The sequence below is a fragment of the Macrobrachium rosenbergii genome, chromosome 25 (genome assembly GCF_040412425.1).
Source record: "Macrobrachium rosenbergii isolate ZJJX-2024 chromosome 25, ASM4041242v1, whole genome shotgun sequence".
NCBI lineage: Eukaryota > Metazoa > Arthropoda > Malacostraca > Decapoda > Palaemonidae > Macrobrachium > Macrobrachium rosenbergii.
Window position 1 is genome coordinate 38,935,386 of NC_089765.1, and position 14,024 is coordinate 38,949,409.

Sequence of the window (14,024 nt, forward strand, 5' to 3'; positions counted from 1 at the left end):
GTACCCCTGTGCCTGAGATTTATTCTAGGCAGGCTGCCGCCTAACATACCAGCAAATTTTACCCAACTTCCCGACCCAGCAGTGACCTGTGTAGGTCATTTGGCAACGCCCTGGCCCCCCCATTTGAAAGACCGGGGTTCGGTCCTGATGTGAGTCAGAAATTTATGTATGTAAAACACGTGTTTGTGTTCATATATATATATATATATATATATATATATATATATATATATATATATATATACAGTATATATAATATATATATATATATATATATATATATATATATATATATATATATATATATATATATATATATATATATATGTATATACATACATACAGAAATAATCAACACACAATCACGTGTCGAACAGAAATAAATTTCTGACTCACATCAGGATAAAACTGCCCACTGGGCCATACAAGTCTAAAAGAAGGTGCACTCAGGTTCCAACTTCTTTTAGACTTGTATGGCATAGTGGGTAGCAACCCCTTGTCTTTCAATTGAAAGACCTGGGTTCGATCCTGATGTGAGTCAGAAATATATATATATATATATATATATATATATATATATATATATATATATAATATATATATATATATATATATATATATATATATATATATATATATATATATATATATATATATACACACACATATAACATATATATACTGTATATATATATATATATATATATATATATATATATATATATATATGTGTGTGTGTGTGTGTGTGTGTGTGTGTATCTGCTACAGTAAATACAATGTTCTTTCGCAGGAAAACTGCCAACATTTGAAACACAATACTAAGGCAAAGTCATCACTATTCAAGTGAATTCAAAAGAGGGACACTATTAACTATTGATAAATAAATGGATACACAGATACAATGCTTAAACTACAGATTTTACAAGTTACACAAAAAGGGAATGTATCACCACCAAAATCATGAATATGTATAAAGGCAAGCATAATTCTTTGTTGCAGCTGATTCATAATATTACAAGAATAAGTATCTATGGTAATTACGTTAATTTCAATCTCTGTATTCAAACAGTGAAGGTAGCCAAGCGAGTTCTGTGAAGCAAACAGACTTTAGTAGAACTATGATTGCGAGTTTATTCTCAATACTTCTACTGTACCTGCAACTCGAAAATGCGGACATGGGCCCACTAAAATGGGATGCATTTTGATATAAAAACATATCATTAAATATTGAGATAATTACTATGCAAATTTGGACACGTCAAGGTTATAAGGTATGGATGTTCAACTAATGTTATTTAGTAATGGCTAATATTCTTGAAATGAAACCAAAACTCAAATTTGGGACAATATGATATCTATAAAATGAATGTATCCCATCTGTGTAGGAATATTTCATACAATGAAACAAGGAATTAGGAAGGAAATCCTTCCTTGCTGGATTTAACAGTCTCGAAAGTTTCCAAATTGGTTTCTTCAACATTACCGAAACCTTGTATTTTTCATTGAAGGAAGAGCCAGAACTTTAGTCTTATCATAAAAGACTCCTTTTTCTTCCGTCTACTGGAAATTGATTGATTAGGTGAATCATAATCGATATACAGAGTAAATCCAAGTCCGGCATAAGTGACTGGATTCCAGGCTACTGGCAACTCGTAAGGAGGGGGCCGCGTCGTTGCTGTAGGCTATTATCGCCCGCGAGATCTCGGTGATGAGTTAGGCTCGCTGCCGGAGAGCTGCCATCATCATTCCCCTATCAACCCTACACCGTCTCGCTGAGCCTTTTTACTAATTAGTTCCCGTTTATGTGCTTTGTATTTGCACCTTCATTAACATCTTCTTCTTCTTCTTCCCAGCTTGTTCTAGAATATTCAAATGATGTGAGCTCTGGTACCAAGCAAGTAACCAATAAGAAGCATTCTTAGTAAATATTGTTTGGCAAACGGTTTCCTCGTATTACGAAAGGCTAAACAAAATCACCTGGATGATTCAGTCCATCATATATTTAGTTATAACAACATAATATTATATCGTTGAAAGTATAGACTTGCTCTCGCAAGACATAGGATACTATGTCTTGCAAAAGGTACAGGAGCAGATTCATATCAAGATATGCACAGAAAATCTATGAAAAAAATATCAAAGAAAAAAATCAAGGCACATCATTAAACAAGCCAAGGAATATTTATTGATACATCCTGCAGTGATTTTAGTCACTTCTCACGCTCATATCCATTCGTGATTCTTCTGATCTGTTTCTCTTTTTAACACAAAGTATTAAACTTCAGCGAACCTTCGCGTACATTTCTTCACATGCGAAGTATCGAATCAGCTGAAGGATTTCTTTTTTAAAATTTTTGACCGTTAAAGAAATTTCAGCATCACACACCACAAAAATTACAGCGCACAGTTTTACTATCGGCCACAGATTCCCAACCGATCATTTTAAGGCTAACAAATGTGTAGTTTAACAATATTAATATCCCATTTTAGTTTCTGTGAAAATGTTAAAAAATCCTTGCGTTACGTTATGCATGTAATACTCACACGATTTAAAGCAGAAATATTCACGAAAAATGTAAATTTCCTTACGATCTTCCTTCACGGATATTCCAAATGGCGGCACATGACATTACACATACGGATTGTTTTCAAAATATATTAGACATGATCACCTTTCGACACATGAACACCCACACAAAATTCAACTTTGAAAACTGGAAGACACAGAATCACTAAACTCAAACGCCCCTCGGAAGTGAAAAACGGCAGGTATTTCATCTCAACTAAAATGACTGAAATGAACCAAATTATTTTAAACTGCACAAATCACAGACACTCCGGTACACAACAGAAATCATTACTCCTTGGCCATCTTCCAAAATCATCCTTGCTTGAAGTAATCCAAAATCCCCGAACTCCAGGATCATATCACACCGAAGACATCAAACAGGAAGTAGTCGGACAAACCTTATTCGCACTGCACCGGTGTCGGTACTGATCCTCTGGCAGCCGACAGAGGACGTATGTTCGCCCAACCCTCTCCTGACCCAATATAGAAAACGGGTTATAGTCAGCCGGTCTCTCTGGAGATCGTTCACGCGAGTAGTCGCCTTCATTCTACAATGACCTATAGTTATCTATTCGTTATTTTCTAATTTTTCTGTTAACATCGATAACAGTACCCAAGACAACGCATTTTCAATGAACATCCAAAAGATACTGGCAATTTGTGTTTCGTTCATTTTTCTTCGCAAGAAAACCGAAGCGAAGAAATATTTCTCGGAATGAAACGCGCGTTTTCAGAATGTATCGCTTCATTCCCAACATACGTTTCCATGAAATTACAAACATTTTTCGTAACATGAATTAGTTTACCAGAGGCAAAAAATAATATCTAAAAATTAACGTAATTTTGAGAAAAAACAAAAAATAAGTATGAAAGAAAACGCCACAAAATGCTAAAATCGAAAATCTGGGAGATGATCAACATAAACAAACAGTGACGTGTTAGTGACGTAAGAAACTGGTCTTACCTGACACATGTTGCGTGTTATGCTCACGTGACCTGCGGTCGATGCTCCCAAGCCTCAAGTGTCCGATTCTGTTCCGACCGACTTCATATGAGCTGAAAGAAAAGTAAAGAATAACGAATAAAGAATTACAGTAGAACCATTGGCAACTGCAAGCACTATAACAGAATCTAACAAAACTTTTGCTATTTTTTTAACATGTATGACATTTGATAATATGACATAAGGACGAAAATCTAAATGAATATCGTATTCTTAAAAACGCTCAACAACTGCTAATCATTTCCAAAAAATGAGCTGTCAATATGCTTCATTATTCGGCATCTAAAACATTGCTTTTGTGTTGTCTGTTTAGGATAAATGCAGAGATCAACCAATCACTACAGTATATAATTCTCACAATAACTGCGTTATCAGGTTGACTTCCCCTTCCCACATATTCATCGTAGATTTGATTCAGAAACAACGTCAATGCTCTTGCTACCATTTGTAAAATAAAAATTAACCTGACCGCAAAACACCTACGAATTGCATGAAACCCGAAATCTAAGCTCCCTGTACCGCAAACTACATTCTCCAAACAAACATGAGGGGATGACTCGATTAAAAGACATTGTGTTTGCACCAAAACCTGGAAACACACACACAGATATACATACATATATATATATATATATATATATATATATATATATATATATATATATATATATATATATGTAGAATCTACTGGTCACTTTTTACCAGGTACTTATGTAATTGTAATAGCCACAATGCCCTCTTAACTTTCTCGAATTCTTCGCGCTTTTTTGGATACGCTTGTCACTACACAACCTTAAGATCCAAGCGCAAGAAATATGAAGAAATTCTGATGTGCGGTAGTGGTCATGTCGACAGTGGTGCTTCGTTGTGATTAGCGGACCCGGGTTCGTTTCCCGCTACCGGACATCAAAATTTCTTCATATTTCTTGCACTTGGATTTTAAGGCTTTGTAGTGACAAGCGTATCCAAAAAAAGCGCGAAGAATTCGAGAAAGTTAAAAAGGCATTGTGGCTATTACAAATACACACACACACGCACACACACATATATATATATATATGTGTGTGTGTGTGTGTATACATATATATATATATGTGTGTGTGTGTGTGTATACATATATATATATGTGTGTGTGTGTATAAACTATATGTGTATATATATACTATATGTATATATATTATATACATATACATATATATGTATACATATGATACATATATCATACATATGTATCATATGTATACATGTGTGTGTATACATATATTATATACAACTGCTCCCTAAATCCACAGAATCCTGAAGAGAACTCTCACAATTGTAACAGCCCAACGGGAGGGATAACTTATTGGTCTTGTCAGCATAAGTTTCATGTTAACAGGAAGAAGGGAGGAGAAAGTGGGTCCAAATGCTGAAACAAAGAGCAGATGCTCTGTCACCGACGGAAGATTTTAAAGACCAGGCACAGAGGCAAGGAAGGAATAACAAAGCCTGGCAGAAGGGGAGTGTCACAGAGAGGTCAAGATTCCTGATTTTTATTCCATTTTTATTTCAATTTTATCTTGCCTTACCAGAAAGAAATAGATTAAGCCATTTGCGTGCCTTAAACTGAATAGGAAGTTAAACTTGCTTTGACTACCGTTAAAAATTATGGGATTCAAGAATGATTCAAATATTTTGTTGTAAAAAAAAATACATAAGACAGATCAAGATTTTATTCCTTCAAAAGTATGATTTGAAACCTTACAAGAGAACTTATTACATTACTTATACCTCTCTGCAAAGACATAAATACTCGTACACAAGAGATTTTTTTTATATGGACATTCTGTTATGTGTGAAGCCTACTAAGGAAGCTAATGACCATTTTGGCTAGTTCGAGAGGCATATGTTCTGATCATAAATAACACCGAAAACCAATAAATCATAATTAAACTTCCTACCATCTGCCGACTCCACTAGACGTCGAAATAATTGTCTGTCATGAAACCTGCCTAGAAAGTGATCAAAAATATTTTACCGATCACCTCTCCACTTTCACTGCGTAATGCTTTGAACTACACAAGTAAAAATATACATAATGCAGCATATACTCAATCAATACATATGTACTTTGAATATCCACATATGTTTGTGCAAATAAGTGTATGCATCTGTGAGTATTTTTTTTTTCAACAATAAACCGTTCCCCTTAAGAGGGAGTCGATCCAGGAAAAAACCATGGCAACAGTCCTTGCCATATTCATCGATTCACGCAACTGCTGAATCAAGGATGAACCCCTCATTGGACGGGTTGGAATCGTTCTCGGCTAGCACTCTGCTGGGCCCGCGTTCGATTCTCCGACTGGCCAATGAAGAATTAGAGAAATTTATTTCTGGCAATAGAAATTCGTTTCTCGTTATAATGTGGTTCGGATTCCACAATAAGCTGTAGGTCCCGTTGCTAGGTAACCAATTGGTTCTTAGCCACGTAAAATAAATCTAATCTTTCGGGCCAGCCCTCTCTAGGAGAGCTGTTAATCAGGTATACTTAAGGATGAACACCAAGGGCAGTCAATTCAACAGTTATCGCGGAGGCAGTGAGCTAACAGTTACCACCCCATCACTGCTGCCCTAGGAAGCGCCAATAGCTTGGGATACTGTATAATGCATTTTATCCCAAAGAAGACGGAACCCGGTGCATTGTTATGGGCACTGTGGTAAGAGGAAGTACTATTGTAAAAGGAAACTACAATCATCACTCTTGCAAGATATCGGGGAATGAAAATGGCTGCATTCTCGGCGTCAGCACAATATAAAATTCACCAAAAGTCATAAAAATCGATATATGTATACATACACACATACACACACATATATATGGATATATACTGTATGTATATATATATATATATATATATATATATATATATATATATATATATATATATATATATATATATATATATAATATATTCATTGACTTATATCATTCAAGACTTACCTTTCCTCTTAGATGTTCATATATCCTTTTTCACACTAAACACACACACAAACATATATATATATATATATATATATATATATATATATATATATATATATATATATATATATATATATATATATATATATATATATATACTGTATATGCTGTGTACAAATGTGCGTTTGTGTCATATACTGACGCTCATGTATGTGTGAAATAAGACTCATATATAAATATAAAAAATACTAATAGTCAGCATGATTATTTACTTTTACGAATTTAATAACATACAAATGAAATCGTCACATCAACAAGGGAACTACCGTCTGCCATCACTGCCATTATTTCTGCAAGAATTATGATAAACAGAGAGCCTAAAGCGTTATGCTTGTTAGAATCCGGTCGTTATTTTCACAATACAATTTCTATTTTTTGAAATACATTTCCTGGCGTTATGTACTTTCACCCCTGCACCTTTCCATTCCTCGCCTTCATTATAGAAGTCGTGTTAGAAACTGCAAATTCAACTTTTAAACTTTTCTCCTTAAATATTTAGATAAATACATATTTCTAACGGAAAATATAGAGTTCTGATGAGGAACCCCGTTTCCAGTATGACAGTATTAAAAGTTAGGATTAGGCCAATTAGGTACCAAAAATTCATACAAGCGTTCCTATAAACACAGTTATATGTGCACAAGCATTAACTCGCATGGTGAGGCATAACAAAATGCGTTGGTAAACACGTTTCGCAACATATCAAAGTGCGTAAGGCACTGAGGAAATATTTTGTCGACATTTTTTGTAAATGCAGAAGCAGTAGTTTTTTTATAGTTAGCACTATGATTAAAATGACAATATGAAATTGAAGAATGCCTTTGTTGTTAGATTTTTACTCATTTTCTCTGAGCCGTTTTTTATATACATTTCCTTAGTAAGTTTCAAGCTCTCGTTTTAATACATAAACTTGTAGTTACCGATTCACAACAGACACTAACTCTCTTAACGTAAATTCGAAGCCATGGTCAAAACGGATGGTTCCAAACAGGTAAAAAAAAAACTAAACGATGACGTCACGAGCGACATATGATGACGAGAAGAGACTGATCGCGACGTCACAGAGTTGCTTACCTTGAACACAACCCAGCAATATGGTCTTTCGCTCTCTGTAGAGTCTGGCTCACAGCTGTTGTTACATATTTTCTCCAGATGTTGCTCTCATCGCCAGGTCTCAATTGCACCGAAGTGCTTGAGTTCGAGACCAAAATAACCTCCCTTATTTTCTTCTTGCTTTCTGAGTCTCCCAACGTCACGACGGTCATTTGCAGAGCAATGTGACGTCATAAAGCAAAACAGGTGAAAGAATCTTAAAGTGTCTGTTTCACTTTCGTTGGCAAATGTGGTTCTGTAACCGAAGAAAAAACGCCCACCAAGTGACTTGACAATGGTTTAAAAGACAACGAGAGAGAGAGAGAGAGAGAGAGAGAGAGAGAGAGAGAGAGAGAGAGAGAGAGCCATTAAAATCGTCTCATTCACCCACATATGTAAATTCTGAATCATTGCGGTCACATCTAACACATCCAGACGTCGTCACATCACAGTCTGAATATACAGCTGGCAGGTATAAAGACTGCGTGCTGCTTTTACTGTTGTTTTTATTACTGCAAGAACTTTTGCATATTGTTAATAACAGTCATTACTATCGTCATCTGTTTAATCTTCTACTATCAGTATTGGTATTATAAATAAAGACAAAAATTTTATTATTATCATTAGTGATAGTAGTAGTAGTAGTAGTAGTAGTAGTAGTAGTAGTGGTAATACCAGATTTAGAAGTGGTGGAAAAATAAAGGGCGAACTCTTTTCTTTAGCTTAAAGACCTCTGGCAGATCACACCACAGGTAAAAACTGGTTCATATAAAACAAAATAAGCTCTGAAGAGCGACGTTCAAAGTAGCACTTGTACCTTTCTTATCACTTTTTATTCGTTTTCTGTAAAAGAAAACTATTGAGAGGCTATTTGTCTGTCCGTCCGCACTTTTTCTGTCCGACCTCTGATCTTAAAAACTACTGAGACTAGAGGGCAGCAAATTGGTATGTTGACCACCCACCCTCCAATCATCAAACAAACCAAATTGCAGCCCTCTAGCCTCAGTAGTTTTTATCTTGTTTAAGGTTGATGTTAGCCATAATCGTGCGTCTGGCACCGCTATTGGTGCCAACAACACATGCCACCACCGGGCCGTGGCTGAAAAACATTTCATGGGCCGTGGCTAAGAGTTTCATTCAGCATTATACGCTGTACAGAAAACTCGACTGCGCCGAAGAAACTTCGGCTGATTTTTTACTTTTTTTAATGGAAATTATTTACTGCCGGCTTAGTAGGCTCCCGAATTTCTCCCCTTCTTCCGTTTTTCTTTCACCTTTATTTTCTTGTTACCATCAAAGGCAGAAATACACAAAGGCGTGAGCTTGCCTGCTAAATCAGCCTCTACACTTAAAAGACAATCTATTGGTGAACTCTTACATTCTCATTTCAGTTTGAAGCCATTCATTCATGCCGGTCTCCAGAGTGTCTTCAAAGGCTGGGAAGAAAGTCAGTGATGTTTACAATTCCCAGTTTTCTCGCCTGTTTTTCACTGTTCAGTGCCCTTTTCGACATATTCATGCTCTTTGAGGAACCTGAAATTCACCTCCTGAATATGAGCTTCATGTAAAATACACGAAAGGGATATGGGAATCCAATCTCTTTGTTCCGTCATTTGGGCGTCGTGGGATATGAGGAAAATATGAAAATTCAACCCCTCAAGTAAATCAATAGGAGCTTAATGCAAATAAAAACGGTTATGGAAACTGAGTCCCTTCAGTTAATCAACAACATAAAACTTCACGTGTACTTCTTTTCTGACCCTGTAACTTTCTGCAATAATTACTGCCCTTGCCAGAAATTTAATTTTGTCAGAGTCACTGTTTCTTGGGGTTAAATAGCACTAACGTCGAGAAGCTCTAGTTTCCTCCTATAAGGAATGCTTTGGAAATCTCATAAAAATGGCTTGACTGATTGCCACTGTCTTTACTACTAATACCGTGTCTCACAGGGCAGCTTCCAACTCCTCCACGGGCGATGAAATTCGTAACCTATTAATGCCTTGAAATCGGAACCTATTAATGCCTTGAAGTCGTAACCTATTAATGCCTTGAAATCGTAACCTATTAATGCCTTGAAATCGGAACCTATTAATGCCTTGAAATCGGAACCTATTAATGCTCTGAAATCGTAACCTATTAATGCCTGGAAATCGGAACCTATTAATGCTCTGAAATCGTAACCTATTAATGCCTTGAAATCGGAACCTATTAATGCTCTGAAATCGTAACCTATTAATGCCTTGAAATCGGAACCTATTAATGCCTTGAAATCGGAACCTATTAATGCCTTGAAATCGGAACCTATTAATGTCTTGAAATCGGAACCTATTAATGCCTTGAAATCGGAACCTATTAATGCCTTGAAATCGGAACCTATTAATGCCTTGAAATCGGAACCTATTTTGAAATCGGAACCAATTAATGCCTTGAAATCGTAACCTATTAATGCCTTGAAATCGTAACCTATTAATGCCTTGAAATCGTAACCTATTAATGCTCTGAAATCGTAACCTATTAATGCCTTGAAATCAGAACCTATTAATGCCTTGAAATCGTAACCTATTAATGCCTTGAAATCGTAACCTATTAATGCCTTGAAATCGGAACCTATTAATGCCTTGAAATCGGAACCTATTAATGTCTTGAAATCGTAACCTATTAATGCCTTGAAATCGGAACCTATTAATGCCTTGAAATCGGAACCTATTAATGTCTTGAAATCGGAACCAATTAATGCCTTGAAATCGTAACCTATTAATGCCTTGAAATCGGAACCTATTAATGCCTTGAAATCGGAACCTATTAATGTCTTGAAATCGTAACCTATTAATGCCTTGAAATCGGAACCTATTAATGCCTTGAAATCGGAACCTATTAATGTCTTGAAATCGGAACCAATTAATGCCTTGAAATCGTAACCTATTAATGCCTTGAAATCGGAACCTATTAATGCCTTGAAATCGGAACCTATTAATGCTCTGAAATCGTAACCTATTAATGCCTTGAAATCGGAACCTATTAATGCCTTGAAATCGTAACCAATTAATGCCTTGAAATCGTAACCTATTAATGCCTTGAAATCAGAACCTATTAATGCCTTGAAATCGGAACCTATTAATGCTCTCAAATCGTAACCTATTAATGCCTTGAAATCGGAACCTATTAATGCTCTGATGTCGTAACCTATTAATGCCTTGAAATCGGAACCTATTAATGCTCTGAAATCGTAACCTATTAATGCCTTGAAATCAGAACCTATTAATGCCTTGAAATCGTAACCTATTAATGCCTTGAAATCGGAACCTATTAATGTCTTGAAATCGGAACCAATTAATGCTTTGAAATCGTAACCTATTAATGCCTTGAAATCGTAACCTATTAATGCTCTGAAATCGTAACCTATTAATGCCTTGAAATCAGAACCTATTAATGCCTTGAAATCGGAACCTATTAATGCTCTGAAATCGGAACCTATTAATGTCTTGAAATCGGAACCAATTAATGCCTTGAAATCGTAACCTATTAATGCCTTGAAATCGTAACCTATTAATGCTCTGAAATCGTAACCTATTAATGCCTTGAAATCGGAACCTATTAATGCCTTGAAATTGGAACCTATTAATGCCTTGAAATCGGAACCTATTAATGTCTTGAAATCGGAACCAATTAATGCCTTGAAATCGTAACCTATTAATGCCTTGAAATCGTAACCTATTAATGCCTTGAAATCGTAGCCTATTAATGCCTTGAAATCGGAACCTATTAATGCCTTGAAATCGGAACCTATTAATGCTCTGAAATCGTAACCTATTAATGCCTTGAAATCGGAACCTATTAATGCTCTGAAATCGTAACCTATTAATGCCTTGAAATCGGAACCTATTAATGCTCTGAAATCGTAACCTATTAATGCCTTGAAATCGGAACCTATTAATGCCTTGAAATCGGAACCTATTAATGCCTTGAAATCGGAACCTATTAATGTCTTGAAATCGGAACCAATTAATGCCTTGAAATCGTAACCTATTAATGCCTTGAAATCGGAACCTATTAATGCCTTGAAATCGGAACCTATTAATGCCTAGGGGAAAAGCCTAGTCTCTCAATAATGGTCTTCTGGTTTTTTGTACGAACACGCTGCAGTGTCATGTATAGCAACCTTCCAGTTCCTTTTTGTAACATTTATATTAACATTTATTCAACTTGCTGGAATACGAATTTTCTCCCGAATGCACCTTGAAAATCAAGGCGCATCCCATTATGAGTTAGCGCTCTGACAATGCATGTAAATTCTTCAGCATAATCACGTTATAATTTTTCCTTGCGGATGCATTCGTGGACATCCGTGTGCCTCACTCATTTGCTTATTTTTTTTTTACTAGGAGTCAATGAGCTCATTACATGCAGGCGCAACAGCAACTCTATGACTCAAACCATGAAAGAGCACATTCATAAACAGCCCTTGCATTAACGTTCAAACCAATCATTTTTGCCAGGAACACATCCGCGAGACATCGTCAGTGGCAAATAAAATATAAGATTTCCCGAGAGAATGTTTGTTGCGGTCAAGAGGAAGCTTATCTCCGAAGTGGGAACGAGAGAAAGAGAGAAAGAACGAAAGGGAAGAAGTAAGCTTTGCGGGATCCAAATTAGCAGTCTGCCTGAACCAGAGTTGCCATCTAGTGAATATCTGTGCGACACTTAATTGTACCGTGAGGTCGTTTATCTCAGCTGGCAAATACCGGACGGATAATATGAAGCCTGCTCCGGCTTTACCTTGGGTTCCGCTCGTCTGTCTCATCGCATTAATGGGGATAATAAGCGCGGTTTGCACTCACTCTCTCTCTCTCTCTCTCTCTCTCTCTCTCTCTCTCTCTCTCTCTCTCTCTCTCTCTCTCTATATATATATATATATATATATATATATATTATATATATATATATATATATATATATATATATATATATATATATATATATACTCATATATATATAATATATAAATATATATATAATATATATGTATGTATATTTGCGTACACATATACACGCATACACTATATACATGTAAATCTACAAAAATCCGTTTTCCCTAATACGGAATGGCTTCTGGCATAACAAGACAACTATCAATGGCACGGTCATTCTTTAATCGATGAATTTAAAGCATGTGAATGTATGTAAATAATTTTTCATACGACATAAAAATATAACTCTTAATTACCCATCAACAGCCGAAACATAACAATAAGAGAGTACTATCAACAAGACTTGAACTAATTACAGGCATCTACAGTAATTACCTCTTCGGAAAGCATCTAAGTGATGCAACGGGAATTCTTAAAACCAATATACAGACAGAAACTTTTTTTATGGGTTTAATGAGTAACACATATGTGCTTGCATGAATCTGACACAAGGCTGTACAATCAACAATATAAATACGTTTTCATATTTAACACTGGTCAACTGATTCCTGACTCGAACTTCACTGCTGAATTCAAAACAGGCAATAAAATATCCTTTACCAAGTCCCCAAAATACAAAAAGCTAAACTAAAATAAGGCTTCTAATACGATCTAAGCTTCATAGTCTAATTACTGATTTTAGATTCAAACCGACCGACAGTTGTTCATAAGTACAATACCTTAGAAGAAGCAACGGCCCTGACAATTCAAAACAGATCAGGATGATCAAGTAGTTTGTCTACAATTAACAATCGTGGAGTCATAAAAGAGGGAGGAATTTCAGCCCCTGTAAAAGAAAAGTCCTGTAAATGAAAAGCATGGTAAAATTCCAGAAAATTGCATTTGTTTACCAAGAGGATGGTACAGGGACGATATGTAGGTATTGTGAGATGGCATTTGCTTAACAAGAAGTATCAATATTTTCTGAAGATATTTTGTTGAGCAAGTAAAGTTTGAATGAATCGTCCCAAGATGTTTTATGGACACTGTTTGCTTAACATTTGGTGGCTAAATTGATCGTACCAAGATGTGAAAATGTTATTTGCTTAATAAGCGGAGGCTGTATGAATTGTACCAAGATGTTCTGAAAATGGCATTTGCTTAACAAGCGGAGGCTGCATGGATCGTACCTAGATGTTCTGAAAATGTCATTTGCTTAACAAGCGGAAGCTGCATGGATCGTACCAAGATGCTTAACAAGCGGAGGCTGCATGGATCGTACCTAGATGTTCTGAAAATGTCATTTGCTTAACAAGCGGAGGCTGCATGGATCGTACCAAGATGCTTAACAAGCAGAGGCTGCATGGATCGTACCTAGATGTTCTGAAAATGTCATTTGCTTAACAAGCGGAGGCTGCATGGATCGTACCA